Here is a 14,954-nt window from a genome sequence, read left to right as displayed (position 1 = left end):
TTATAAGACAAAAGATTTGTCACCAAGCCACATAAGGAGAAACTAGGGCAGGTGACCAAAAGCTTGGTCAAAGAGGTAGGTTTTAAGGAGCATCTTAAAGGAGGAAAGAGAGGTGGAGAGGTTTAGGCAGGGAATTCCAGAGCTTAGCGCCTAGGCAACAGAAGGCACGGCCACCAAAGGTTGAGCGATTATATAATCAGGGATGTTCAAGAGGGCAGAATTAGTGGAGCGCAGATATCTTGGGGGGGGTGGGGTTGTGGAGCTGGAGGAGGTTATAGAGATAGGGAGGGATAAGTCCATGGAGGGATTTGAAAACAAGGATGAGAATTTTGAAATTGAGGCATTGCTTAACTGGGAGCCAATGTAGGTCAGCGAGCACAGGAGTGATGGGTAAACGGGACTTGGTGCGAGTTAGGAAACGGGCAGCCGAGTTTTGGATGACCTCAAGTTTGCATAGGGTAGAATGGGAGGCCAGCCAGAGTGCGTTGGAATAGTCAAGTCTAGAGGTAACACAGGCATGGATGGGGGTTTCAGCAACAGATGAGCTGAGGCAGGGGTGGAGACGGGCTATGTTACGGAGGTGGAAATAGGCGGTCTTAGTTATGCTGCGGATATGTGGTCGATAGCTCATTTCAGGGTCAAATATGACACCAAGGTTGCGAACAGTGTGGTTCAGCCTCAGACAGATGTTAGGGAGAGGGATGGAGTCAGTGGCTAGGGAACGGAGTTTGTGGCGGGGACTGAAAACAATGGCTTTGGTCTTCCCAATATTTAATTGGAGAAAATTTCTGCTCATCCAGAACTGGAGCAGTCTGACAATTTAGAGACCGTGGAGGGGTCGAGAGAAGAGGTAGAGCTGGGTGTCGTCAACGTACATGTGGAAACTGACGCTGTGTTTTCGGATGATGTCGCCAAAGGGCACCTTGTAGATGAGAAATAGGAGGGGGCCAAGGATAGATCCTTGTGGGACACCAGAGGTAACGATGCGGGAGAAGGAACAGAAGCCATTGCAGGTGATTCACTTGCTACGATTAGATAGATAAGAATGGAACCAGTAGAGTGCAGTCCCACCCAGCTGGACGACGGTGGAGAGGCGTTGGAGAAGGATGGAGTGGTCAACCATGTCAAAGGTTGCAGACAAGTCAAGAAGGACGAGGAGGGATAGTTTACCTTTGTCACCGTCACAAAGGATGTCATTTGTGACTTTGATGAGAGCCGTTTCGGTACTGTGGCAGGGCAGAAACCTGATTGGAGGGATTCAAACTCGGAGTTGTGGGAAAGATGGGCATGGATTTGGGAGGCGACAATACGTTCAAGGACTTTGGAGAGGAAAGGGAGGTTGGAGATGGGGCGGTAGTTTGAGGGGAGATTGGAGAGAAACTGGAGAAAGATGTGAGTTCAGGGCTAGAGCAGGGGGGAACCTTGGAGGAAGTTTCGCCATGTGGGCTAGGGGAAGGAAGGGAAGTGGCCGAGGCAGCTGAACAGATAGTCTCAATCCCAGAGACAAAGAAGTCCATGAGCTCCTCACACTTGTTGGAGGTAAGGGTGGAGGAGTTTAAGAAGACGGTTAGCAGCGGAGAATAGAAGCCGTGGTTTATCTTTGCATTCCAGAATAATTCTGGAATAGTGAGCAATTTTGGCAGACGAGAGCAGGACCTGATCATGCTTTATGTGGTCCAGCCAGATCTGGCGGTGAATGGCTAAACCAGTTGTCCGCCATATCCGTTCAAGTCTGTGTCCCTTGGACTTAAGGGAGCGAAGATAAGGGCCGTACCAGGGAGAACAGCCAGGGTGAGAGCGAGTAATTGTTTTAATAGGAACTAGGACATTAAAGGTGGTGGTGAGGGTGTGGTTGAGCAGATCAGTAGCTGCAGAAATATCGTGGGTGAATGGAGGGCCAAAGACTGAACAGTTGGGATTTCATAACTGCAGCTGGAAGAGAGCTGGGAGAATTTTTTTTCCGGGGCGGACACCGAAGGAAGCAGTGTTGGGGGGGGGGATGGTGGGTGGAAGGGGGATGTGGGTGGAGAGCGATACGAGGAAGTGGTCAGAGATGGCCTTATCTGCGACCAAGTGATCTGCGATCTGCAATAGTGACTAATAAAAGTAGTTGTGGTCGGTATTCAGATGTGTTGATAAAGAGATGTTACAGGAGACAAAGTTAAATCTTTTTTTCTTACTAGGGCATAAAATGAACAACACAGAGAGCCTAAAAGAAGGCTAGAAAATAAGCTGAGGTTGTACATGAGTGATCAATGATGCAGTCTAGTCTTAATTCAAAGTCGTTTAATTCAAATTAGCTGATGATTTAATTTTTTTACGCTAATTTCCCACTTTGCTTAATTCAAAGTAATTAACAATTAAATTAATTAGCACAAAAAATCACTTTGGATTGTTGGGTAGATTGCATTGGCAACATGCATTCCTAATGATGTGTGAGGGTGTATTTTCTAGTTGCTAAGGTCAGTGGCATAGGAACGAAGATATGCTAGGGGACTGAAAAATCTTGTTCAGATCCACATAACCAGATCTGCACCATTTCAGTGTTGAGTATGTTCTTCTGGCAGGCCTTTACACTAGCCTAATATGGTCCTACTAAAAAGGATTTTCCTCACCGTATCACATTATTTGGGCAGCTGGTGTTGAAAAATGGGTGGAGGTCCCATTTGATCAGAAATGCATGCTGACGCACTTTCCAGTGGGTGGGATCAATAGCAGTAGAAGTGCCCATCTCAATTAAAGATCCTTCCTTTCTGAGTATAACAAACAATCACACATGTCAGAACTTGCAATTTGTAAGCCTCTTTCAGTCCAGTGATAGAAATGCCCAGAAGTCTGTAATTTTAATCTACATAAGAACCTCAAAACATGGTACTGCATGAACATTTGGATTCTTTCCAAGGTACCTGCCATGGTAAAACATTTAACTCTTCAGCTCTTTCTGAGGTAGTTTTCCTGACCACAGTTTAGGTTACAACATTCACGGCTTCTTTGCAGCATGTAACATGTGTGACAAATGAAATTTAAAAGAATGTCAAATTTCCAAGTGGAATCTTTATAATTAGGAAAGTATTCTATTCACTCACATCAGCTGCCTTTCTTTTATTTTAGACTGAAAATCAAAAACAATGATTTGTTCATACAAATAGATTTATTTATCGATCTGTGGAATATTTATCTAATGGAATGAGCAAGGAACAAATATATAATTTTCCAGGAACGAATCAAAGAAACAACTCGTTTCACTGTTTTTGGGCTGATGACTTACAAACCTCTTTTCAAATTCTTTCACTGGAGATGTCCACTCCTCTCCCACTTTCACACTCCAGCGACCAGCCCTCTCCCTGGAATAGCATTACCGTTGATTCACGCTGAGCAATGCCATAGAAAATCTGCTGGCCTGTGTGGCCAGTATGTTTTGCCCATTGCAATCACTGTTTCTCTCTCCGCAGACGCTGCCTGACCTACTGAGCGATTCCAGCAGTTTTCCTTTTGTATTTCAGATTTCCAGCATCCGGAGTACTGTATTTAGCTTTTGTATCAAAGTTTTTTCTGTATCATACTTCAAAATAAAGTATTTCAAAAGAGAAAGAAAGCCAATTAGTTGGAATCTACAGATAAATTACAGAGAAACTCCCGTAGCAACAGACTATCGTTTACTGACCCTTGAATCAGAATGTGTAAAACTTCTAATTACCTTAGCAATCGCACTGAAAAGAAAACCAGCTTGACCTGCAATTAACCCGAACATTGATTTCAACAATGCAAAGCAATTATACTTAATAGTCTACAGTTTAGCAGCAGGGTAGTACATTTTGTATTATGTGGTATAATGTTCCTGTTCCTGTGAAGCAGCATATCCTGTGACTTACCATGAGGAGCACTATGAGAAATTCACTCATATCTAAATATATTTTAAAATGGAACAGCAACTTGGTTACAAGATGGAAGTTTTGGGATGGTCTGGCTGCGAGAAAAGATAGACTTTTTTATACCAGGAATTAAGATAAAGGTTTTTTGATCTAGTTCTCAATTGATTTGTATACAACGGTGGTTTTAAAATGTGTTGGGTGCTTGTATGTTAGACAATGTGGGGTAGAGTTTCCGCTTTGGGCGCAATTGGCAATTTGGGCGTAAATTGCGTTCAAAATTGCGTCAGTTTTCAGAAATGATTCTTTGGCTCAGGTTTCTGCTCAAACTCATTTGCATATCGCCGAACATAAAATCTTCCATGAACCAGCGCAATCGGGCAGCGTTTTAGAGCGTAATTTTTTATCTAAAAATTTGCATTTAAAAATGTTACTTGATATATTTAAGAGTGGTAACCTGGTGCAGTTTTATTAATACAGCTGAAAATGGGCTTATCACAAAAAACTAGCATTTTTAATCAGTGTCTAGTCCGCCACCTGTCAGTAACCTGATTTTAAATAACTGAAAATTACTTAAAAACTACACAGAACCATTTACTAGTTTCATTGGTGTACAGTAGTCAGTTTCTTAGTAAATTAAATATTTTTTAATATCTAAAAGCTTTTAGAAGGTGCGTATTAGTGTATTTGCACCTAAAAAAAACCTCAGCTTAATGTTACGAGCCTCCTCGAAGGCCCGCAAACGGGCGCAATTAGCAGAAACTCACCATAGAAACATAGAAGATAGGAGCTGGAGTAGGCCATTCGGCCCCTCGAGCCTGCTCCGCCATTCAATGCGATCATGGCTGATCATCCAAATTCAGTACCCTGTCCCTGCTTTCTCCCCATACCCCTTGATCCCTTTAGCCTTAAGAAATATATCTAACTCCTTCTTGAATATATTTAATGTATTGGCCTCTACTGCCTTCTGTGGTAGAGAATTCCACAGGTTCACCACTCTCTGGGTGAAGAAATTCCTCCTCATTGCTGTCCTAAATGGCCTACCCCTTATCCTTAGACTGTGACCCCTGGTTCTGGACTCCCCGACCATCGGGAACATCCTTCCCGCATCTAGTCTGTCCAGTCCTGTCAGAATTTTATAAGTTTCAATGAGATCCCCTCTCATTCTTCTAAACTCCAGTGAGTACAAGCCCAATCGACCCAATCTCTCCTCATATGTCATTCCTGCCATCCCAGGTATCAGCCTGGTGAATCTTCGCTGAACTCCTTCCATGGCAAGAACATCGTTCCTCAGATAAGGTGACCAAAACTGCACACAATACTCAAGATGTGGTCTCACCAAGGCCCTGTATAGCTGCAGCAAGACATCCTTGTTCCTGTACTCAAACCCTCGCGCTACGAAGGCCAACATGCCATTTGCCTTCTTAACCGCCTGCTGCACCTGCATGCTTACCTTCAGCGACTGGTGCACAAGGACACCCAGGTCTCGTTGCACTTCCCCTTCTCCCAATCTATTGCCATTCAGATAATAATCTGCCTTCCTGTTTTTGCCACCAAAGTGGATAACCTCGCATTTATCCACGTTATATTGCATCTGCTATGCTTTTGCCCAATCACCCAACCTGTCCAAATCATCCTGGAGTTTCTCGGCATCCTCCTCACAGCACACACGCCCACCCAGCTTTGTGTCGTCTGCAAATTTGGAGATATTACATCTAGTTCCCTTGTCTAGATCATTAATATATATTGTGAATAGCTGGGGTCCAAGGACCAATCCCTGCAGTACCCCACTAGTCACTGCCTGCCACTCGGAAAAAGACCCGTTTATTCCAACTCTTTGCTTTCTGTCTGCCAACCAGTTCTCTATCCAAGTCAGTACCTTGCCCCCAATCCCATGTGCCTTAACGTTACATGCTAACCTTTTATGCGGGACCTTATCGAAAGCCTTCTGAAAGTCCAAATACACCACATCCACTGGTTCTCCCTTATCTATTTTACCAGTTACATCCTCAAAAAATTCCAGTAGATTAGTCAAGCATGATTTACCTTTTGTAAATCCATGTTGACTTTGTCCGATCCTGTCACTGTTTTCCAAGTGCTCTGCTATTACATCTTTTATAATGGACTCCAGCATTTTCCCCACTACCGATGTCAGGCTTACCAATCTGTAATTCCCTGTTTTCTCTCTACCACCTTTTTTGAATAGTGGGGTAACATTAGCTACCCTCCAATCCATGGGTACTGTTCCAGATTCCATTGAATGCTGGAAGATGATCAGCAAAGCATCAACTATTTCTAGGGCCACTTCCTTAAGTACCCTAGGATGTAGATTATCAGGCCCTGTGGATTTATCGGCCTTTAATCCCATCAATTTCCCTAACACCATTTCCCTACAAATACTGATTTCTTTCAGTTCCTCCCTTTCATCAGACCCTATGTTCCCCGACATTTCTGGGTGGTTATTTGTGTCCTCCTTTGTGAAGACAGAACCAAAATATGTATTTAATTGGTCTGCCATTTCTTTGTTCCCCATTATAAATTCCCCTGATTCTGACTGACCATGGTGATGAATTCGATCTGGGGGCGTGGCCAGTTGTGTGGGCGGGGCCAGCTTCCAGTGCGATGTTTTGTTAACAGATCGCGGAAACTCGCTTTGCGCTGGAAGTAATCTGCGCTTGAAATTCCTCGATCCTCTGCGCTGGTTTGGCCGATTTTGGGTGAATTGCACTGAAAAAACCAGCACAACCTAGCGGAAACTCCAGGCCACAAAGTTTACGTTCTGCATGGGATTGTCTTTGTGCTATTGTGATTTGATGCTGCAAGTGTTGGAGCGATTGCTCCCATGATCACAGATTGATTGACATGACTGTCTGCAAAGGAATTATAAAAGGTATATGACGTTAAAAAAATTTAAGTGGGTCAATAGAGGTCAAATAGAGGGCAACATACTCTGTGTGAAACATCTTCAAATAATTACCCTCCAATAAGCCTTGAACAAATCATGGGCTCTACAATGCTACTTAAAGGGATATTCACCTGATCGTATTTAGAATGCTGCAAAGCTTTGGCAGTCATTTTGCTTGTAGTTTATAGTGGTTTTTGGCAAGTTACTCGATTTTAAAGTGCTTCTAGTGCCGTCTGAAATTTTAAAGGGGCACTTTTTCAAAATGGGCATAAACAAGTGGAAGGAGCACGTGAAGCTACAGCTGCAAGCAGATCAGCTAGGAGGAAGTGAGCTTGCAGGAATCTTTACGAGCATCAATTTCAGTTCTGATAGGGCTGGTAGAACTGCTCTGCACTGGAGGGAAGCACTGTCTTAGGTAAGAGTTGTACGTTAGAAAATAAAAAAAATGTTGCCCACTTTGTAATCTACTCCAATCTTTCACAATAAGATCACCGCACAGCAGAAAACACCCCCCGGTGTGTCTCTCCCCGGTGTCTCTCTCCCCGCTACTCCAGTTTGAGCTACATCATTGCCATAAAGATTTTCACCTCGATGCTAATCCAATCAGGGTAATTACATTCTGATTTATAAAAGATTTCTCATAAATGAGAACACAAAATAATTTATTAGTTAATATCGAATGGGTGCTTTGAAATAAATCAGACTCTTCGCAAGTTACTAGGAGCTAAGCAAACAGACTCAGGCCAACTGGAAAACACAAGGGGGGCAAAATTCGATTACGCCCGAAAACGGGCGTGGGGATTGCGATGTGTGATCTGCCTTCGTCTGTTGAAAGTAATGCAGGCAGCATGCGAAATTCGTGCTACCTGCTCATTACCATGATTGCAGCGCTGAACTCAGTGCTAAATGTGCTGCTGGTTGGCTCAGTGCTCAACAGGGTCCCAATATTCTGTGCAGTCTGCTCTCTATTTAAAGGTTGCCTGCAGAGTCAAAGGCTGTTCTGCACTTCTTAAATGGGAGGTGCTCTGATACAGAACTACCATACAGCATTGTGGCTGGGGCTGGAGCAATATGTCTCAACAGGGGAGAGAAAGGGCACATCGGTTCTCAGATGTAGCACTGGAGGCCTTGGCGCAGGGGGTCCATAGAAGGAGACAGGTCCTCTACCCGCAGGGGGGCAGGTGGCCTTCCAGACACACTATGCGAAGGCAGTGGGAGAAAATCACAGAAGCCATCAGTGCTAAGTCTTGCCCCCAGGAACTGGATCCAGTACCAGAAAAAGTTTAATGACCTCACTCGAGTGGTCAAGGTCAGTGAGTGTATCTTCAAATGCAATATCCCACCAACTGCACCACTAGCCTCACACACTGCTCAATGCACCACACTCCCATCACTCACCTACCAACAATCTCTAGTTATAACAACTCATACCTGACAATCAAAGCTTCACCTCACCCTCACACACTTACCACTGCTGCAAGATTCATACCCACGTCTCACACCTTGCACACAATGCCAGCTATTCAACCATGACAGGCACATCACCCAAACACATTGTACCCACACTCACTCACACACTTCCCTTTCCCTTGCAGGCCAAGGTGGCTCATAACAGGAGAGAACAGGAACATGCAGGTGGGTGGGAGTGGGGGAGGGGGCAAGCACAGCTGCACAACCTAACCCCCATGGTGCTGGGCGAGGCTGAAAGCATTGATGCTGACGGTATGCTCCTACCTAATCATTCTTCTCACATCCCACTCACCCCTCATCCCACAATCTCTTCTCACTTACAAGCTGCTGATGGTGTAAGCATGGACATCTTGCTTCCCACCCCTCTCCCCTCAACACAACCAGACCCTTGTGCCTTTCTCCTTTCAGATACCCAAGGACTGCCAGCAGCCCAGCCTGTGCAGCAAGAAGTAGAGGAGGAGAGTGATGGAGAAGACGAGGCTCTGTTACTCGATCTGACACTCACAGGCACCAGCTCAGAAAATGGTACTGCGTGTACTTTAGTGGGTAGTATGGGGACGGGATCTGCACATGGTGAGTCACCAGACATGAGTGGCCTGCAGCCAGAGCAGAGGGAAATGGTAGTGCAGGTGCCACTCTCCGGAGAGCAAGGTTGCACAAGTGTTCTGCTGCAGAGGTCTCAGATGAGGATTATGATGGGGCGGCCTTCAGAAGAAGGGTAATGGGCATGCACACAGAAATACTTGGTGCAATGGCAGGCCTGCCAGAGAGCCTGTTGTCACTGTCAAGGAGCATGGAGGAGTCCAGCTCTAACATTGCATGGGGCTTTGCGCAGAGCTTGGAGCCCATGATTTCCAGGATGGAAGTGATGGGCAACTCCAGGATTATGGATTATCACTTATGGACCCAACCATGATGCAGGGTCTGATGGGTGATGTTTCAGTTTCCATTGCAGCACAAGTGGAAGCGATGCAATGTCTGAGTACTGCCGCGCAAGCTCAGACTGCTGCCATCGTGGCTGGGTTTACAAGTGTGGAAAGGGGCTTCCAGGGTTTCACAGCAGTCCAGCAATCTGTGCTCCAACAGATGGCTAGGAATGCAGAGCCACCACCCCGGGGGATTGGCAGTGGCTCCGTGGAGCAAGAACCTGCTGTCCTCTCTCAGGATGAAAGCATTTATGCTCCCACCACTGCTATGCTGCCAGTGCGATTGCAGTTGCCTGTCAGCCAGCCAACCCAGAGTGCTGCCGAGGTGGTGCAGTCTACAGCCGGGCTGTCTAAGCTCAGAGCTGCTCGAGGTCGTCCTGCAAGGCCATCTGCAGTCTCCCCCAATGAAAGTCAGCAGCCTTCTACCAGCCATGCTGCAGCCACTGGGGTAGCACTGCGTAGAAGCACTAGAATCGGCAAAGGAACACGAAAGACAGACACTAAGGGAATGCACAAAGGTGATTAGTTGACTTTGTAATATATTGGAATTATTCATTTATATAAATTATGTTTGGAATGTTTGCTTTGTGCTGGCTTTTATTTCAGCATTGCGTCCAAGAGGATGCTGTGATGTTCTGTGACAGAGGGATGGTAAGGTGGGGAAGTGTTGAGCAACAGGGATCTGGGTTTTACATCAGGGGAATCGGAGTACAATGATGCGCTCCCGGACAGCCCGTCTGGAATGGGAATTTGCAGGCTGCCTCCTCCTCCAGAACCTGTGGTGGCAAGGGCTGTGCCCTCATGATGGCCAAGTTGTGGAGGATGCAGCAGATCACCACGAATTGGGACACCTGCTCTGGCGACCACTGGCGAGCTCCTCCCGAGTGGCCAAGGCAGCAGAACCATTGCTTCAGCACCCTGATGTTCTGCTCGATGAGGTTCCTCGTGGCAACATGGCTGTAATTATATAATTGCTGGCCACAAGTGGTGGGGTTGTGGAGGGGTCATCATCAGCCAGGTGCAGAGTGGATATCCCTTGTCGCCGAGCAGCCACCCTTGGGTTCAACGTGGTGGCTGGCAGAGCGGACTGGTGCAGGATGAAGGCATCATGACTGCGGCCAGGATACCGGGCATTCACCATCATGATATGCTGGGCATGGTCACACAGCAACTGCACATTAAGTGAGTGGTAGCCTTTGCGGTTACAGTACATTTCAGTATTGATATGCGGCGCCTGCAAAGCCACATTTGTGCAGTCGATGGCACCCTGCACGATGTGGAAGCCTGATATCCTGGCAAAGCCACGTGCACGCTCCTCCTGCTTCTCTCTGTTTTGACAGAAGACAATGAAGTCCCTTCTCCTGGAATACAGAGCCACTGTGACCTCCCGGATGCAGCGATGGCTGGCGGACTGCGAGATGTTTGCTTTGTCGCCTGCTCCAGCCTGGAAGACCTGCTGGTGAAAAACTTCAGGGCCACTGTCATCTTGAGGGTCACTAGCAGAGCCATCATCGCTCTGCTCTGAGGCTGCAGGTCTGGTTCCAAGTGGTAGAGTTCTGTGACCACCTCCTTGGTGAAGCGGAGCCTCTGAACACACTACTCCTGGCTTAGGTGCAGGTAGGAGAAGTGCTCCCTGAAGACCCTTGGTGGGTAAGGCCCCCTGCTGAGATCCCTCTTCCCCCTCCTCCTCCTTCTGTGAGCAGCTTGTCTTTGTTGCCTCTGCTCCATCTCCCTGTCATGCTGCAGTGCGAGGGGGACGACAAGTAAAGCCCACATGACTGGGACCAAGTGGTGTACCCATCGGCCTCCCAGCAGCAGCCAACACCTTTCCAATGTCCAGCAGCACTCATGCACACTTTAACAACTTTTTCAATGTCTTACACCAAGCCACTACTCAAATAAACTGCACAGGAACCAGCACAAAAGGAAAAAGCAACTTACCTCAAAGTTGTATTGTGTCCCTTTTAAGTAGTGCTGGGGCGGCGTGGAGCTGAATGCACCTTCAGCTGTGTGTGTTTAGAAGAGGGCTTACAGTGGAACGGCGATGTCCAAATTGGCATTTTATTTCTTCTGACTCACGCAGGCAACGGCCGTGCTAGTGCCCTTCCCAAGATGGCGACCCGCGCTGGCCACGCCGGAAGTGGGTGGAAGTGTGGCGAGCGCCATTTCTTCCTTCAAACCGGCCATAACAGCCGATGCTAAGGATGTCGAATTTCGCGGCCGAGGAACCTATCTAGGAGCGGCAGCCAAGCCACCATGTCATTATTTTTAAGTTTCAGTGGCAGCCTTTAATCCAGAAAAATAACTCAAGTCATGTGACATACAAGCCTGTAATTTGGACTTTAACGTGGATCCTGACAAAAAAAAGTGCTGACTAGGATTTTGTTTGTTGTTTTTTGTATCTTCCCACTGCCACAGGAGAGAGAGAAAACAGGGAACTGCAGGCCAGTTAGCTTGACATCAGTTGTCAGGAAAATTATTATGGAAGTGATAACAGGGCACTTAGAAAATCATATGATTAGGCAGAGTTAACATGGTTTTATGAAAGGGAAATTGTGTTTAACAAATCTATTCGAGTTTTTTGAATTTGTAACTAGCAGGGTAGATAAAGGGGAACCAGTGGATGTAGTATTTGGACTTTCAAAAGGCATTCGATAAGGTGCCACACGAAAGGTTGTTACACAAGCTAAGGGCTCATGGGATTGAGGGTAATATATTTGCATAGATTGAGGATTGGTTAACGGACAGAAAACAGAGTAGGAATAAACGGGTCATTTTCAGGTTGGCAGGCTGTTACTAGTGGGGTGCTGCAAGGATCAGTGCTGGGACCTCAGCTATTTACAATCAATATTAATGACTTAGATGAATTGTAATATATCCAAGTTTGCTGACGATACAAAGTTAGGTGGGAAAGTCAGCTGTGAGGAGGACACAAAGGCCGCAATTTTCTCCTCGGTGTCGGGATGGGTGCGTGTCAGCTGGTTCCGGTCCCGCCCCCAGCTGCCTCCGCTCTACAGACGTGATTTTCCCTTGATTGGCCTTGTTAAGGCCAACGGCCAATTAACAGGAAGCGGGTCTGATGATGTAATTTGATGACGCGTCATCTGCCAGTTTCCTTAAAGGGACCATGCACAATTTTATTATGACAGATGATTTTTCAGTGTTTGACAGCATGGAGGTGCTGAAAACACTGACATTCACTGCACAAAGGTGAACTCTTGCACCCAGGCTCTCCAATGACTCCCTCCATATGCTTATGGAGGGAGCCACAGTACTCAGGGAGGTTCTCATCCCTTCCAAGGGCGGAAGACACCTCCCCAGGACACCAACTTACCTTGCACCTCCACCCAAGACACCTCTATCTACTTTATCACTTCCCCATCTCACTAGCCACCCCTCACACTCACCCTCATTCTACTGCAAGCATACCAGCTAACAACACACAAGGGTGGGCACTTGAGAGGTTTAGCCAATGTCCATGTGAAGTTTCTGGTAATGTGTTGTCATGCAGTGAAATCTCTTTTTCAAAAAGTGCCCCTTATTGGACAGATCTGAGCGCACATTGAGAAGTGTGTTACTGAGTTCCAGTGGTTGTTCAGTCATAACTCCCCCCACCCCCCGCTATAGTGATGTGTGTGCATGGAATGGCTTGGACATTAAAGGGATGCTTCACGGTGCTGGTGTGGGATGGTGTCAACCTGGCACATCATGTGGCAGCCAGAATTTACAGCATCAAGTGAAGAAAGTCTGGCCATGGTGATACCTTCGCTGGGCTCCCGGCCAGCAATTTTGTCAGGGGCTGGTGCCCTGTGTTCAGGGCAGCATCAGGCGATGGCGCCGAAGGTTGGTGATTATTGTGGAAGGATTCAGAGGACCAAGGTCTGATTGTTTCATTGGCTCCGATGTTGCTGGAATAGATGGCAGCTGCAGGTGAGATGACAGAAGCGATCTGTCACTGGTGAGAGAGGTTGTCCCAATGAGGTGGCACTGGACATACAGTTGGATTTAAAAACTTGTAAGCTAAAGAAATCTGTATATGTATTAAAAATGCAGTAACCAACATTTTCTTTGCTCTTAAACTCACCATGTGCAACATCGCATCCTTCACACCACTTCTGCAGCTGTCATCTTTTCACAAACATTAGACCAGACCACTTACCTGGCGTGTTGTCTAGACATCGTGAAACCCGACCCAGAAGCTAGAAAATCAAAAAACAGCCTGAAAACTACTCACAAGTACCTGGTAATAGGCAGGTAATTGGCTTTAATCCATTTCCCGCCGCTAGGTGCGGTCTCCTCTACATTGGGGAGACCAAACGCAGATTGGGCGACCGCTTTGCGGGACACCTCCGTTCAGTCCGTGCGGGTGACCCTGAGCTTCCGGTCGCCTGTCACTTTAATTCACCGCTTCACTCCCACTCTGATCTCTCTGTCCTCGGGCTATTGCATTGTTCCAATGAAGCTCAACGTAAGCTCGAGGAACAGCACCTCATCTTTCGATTGGGCACTTTGCGGCCTGCCGGACTCAACATTGAGCTCAACAATTTCAGATAATTATCCCTGCCCCCATTTTTCATGCAGTATGATTTTTGCCATTCCCATTTGCAACATTTTATCTTTCCTGCCTCTTACAAAAGTACAGGATGTTCTTTCTATTTCCTCCTCCCCTCCTAACCCCTCCCCCCCGGTTTCTGCACCTGCTTAATATCTGTTACATCTCCAGCTTTTTCCAGTTCTGATGAAGGGTCCCAGACCTGAAACGTTAACTCTGTTTCTCTCTCCACGGATGCTGCCTGGCCTGCTGAGTATTTCCAGCATTTTCTGTTGTTATTTCAGATTTCCAGCATCTGCAGTATTTTGCAATTATATCCCGCCGCTAGGTGTTGGGCCCGTTTGCAAATCGGGGACCCGACAATTGGGAAGGTTGTTTGGAGGTGGGTTGACGGCAGGTGCGGAACCCGCCGTCAATCAAAATGACTTTAACCTCTGACCCACCTCCAAATCCACCCTGAGTGCCGGCAAAATCGCGGCCAAAGAATCTGCAAAGGGATATGGACAGGTCAAGAAGGTGGCAGACGGAGTATAATGTGGGGAAATGTGAGGTGATTCACTTTGGTAGGAAGAACAGAAAAACAGAATATTTTTTAAATGGCGAGGAGCTATTAAATGTTGGTGTTCAGAGAGATTTGGGTGTCCTCGTACAGGAGACAGAGTTAACATGCAGGTACAGCAAGCAATTAGGAAGGCAAATGGCATGTTAGCCTTTATTGCAAGGGTGTTGGATTAACAGTAAGGAAGTCTTGCTGAAATTGTACAGGGCTTTGGTGAGACCACACCTGAAGAACCTAAGGAAGGATATACTTGCCTTAGAGGGGGTACAACAAAGGTTCACTAGATTGATTCCTGGGATGAGAGGGCTGTCCTTTGAGGAGAGTTTGGGTATAATGGGCCTATACGCTCAGGAGTTTAGAAGAATGAGAGGTGATCTCATTGAAACATATAAGATTCTGAGAGGGCTTGACAGGGTAGATGTTGAGAGATTGTTTCCCCTGGCTGCAGAGTCTAGAACTAGGGGGCATAGTCTCAGGATAAGGGGTTGGCCATTTAGGAGCAAGATAGAAACATAGAAGATAGGAGGAGGAGTAGGCCATTCGGCCCCTCGAGCCTCCTCCGCCATTCAATGCGATCAAGGCTGATCATCCAAATTCAGTACCCTGTCCCTGCTTTCTCCCCATATCCCTTGATCCCTTTAGCCTTAAGAAATATATCCAACTCCTTGAATAT

The sequence above is a fragment of the Somniosus microcephalus genome, chromosome 11 (genome assembly GCF_052327205.1).
Source record: "Somniosus microcephalus isolate GS21.2 chromosome 11, FLI_Smic_1.0, whole genome shotgun sequence".
In the NCBI taxonomy this organism is placed as follows: domain Eukaryota; kingdom Metazoa; phylum Chordata; class Chondrichthyes; order Squaliformes; family Somniosidae; genus Somniosus; species Somniosus microcephalus.
This window is presented reverse-complemented; position numbering follows the sequence as displayed.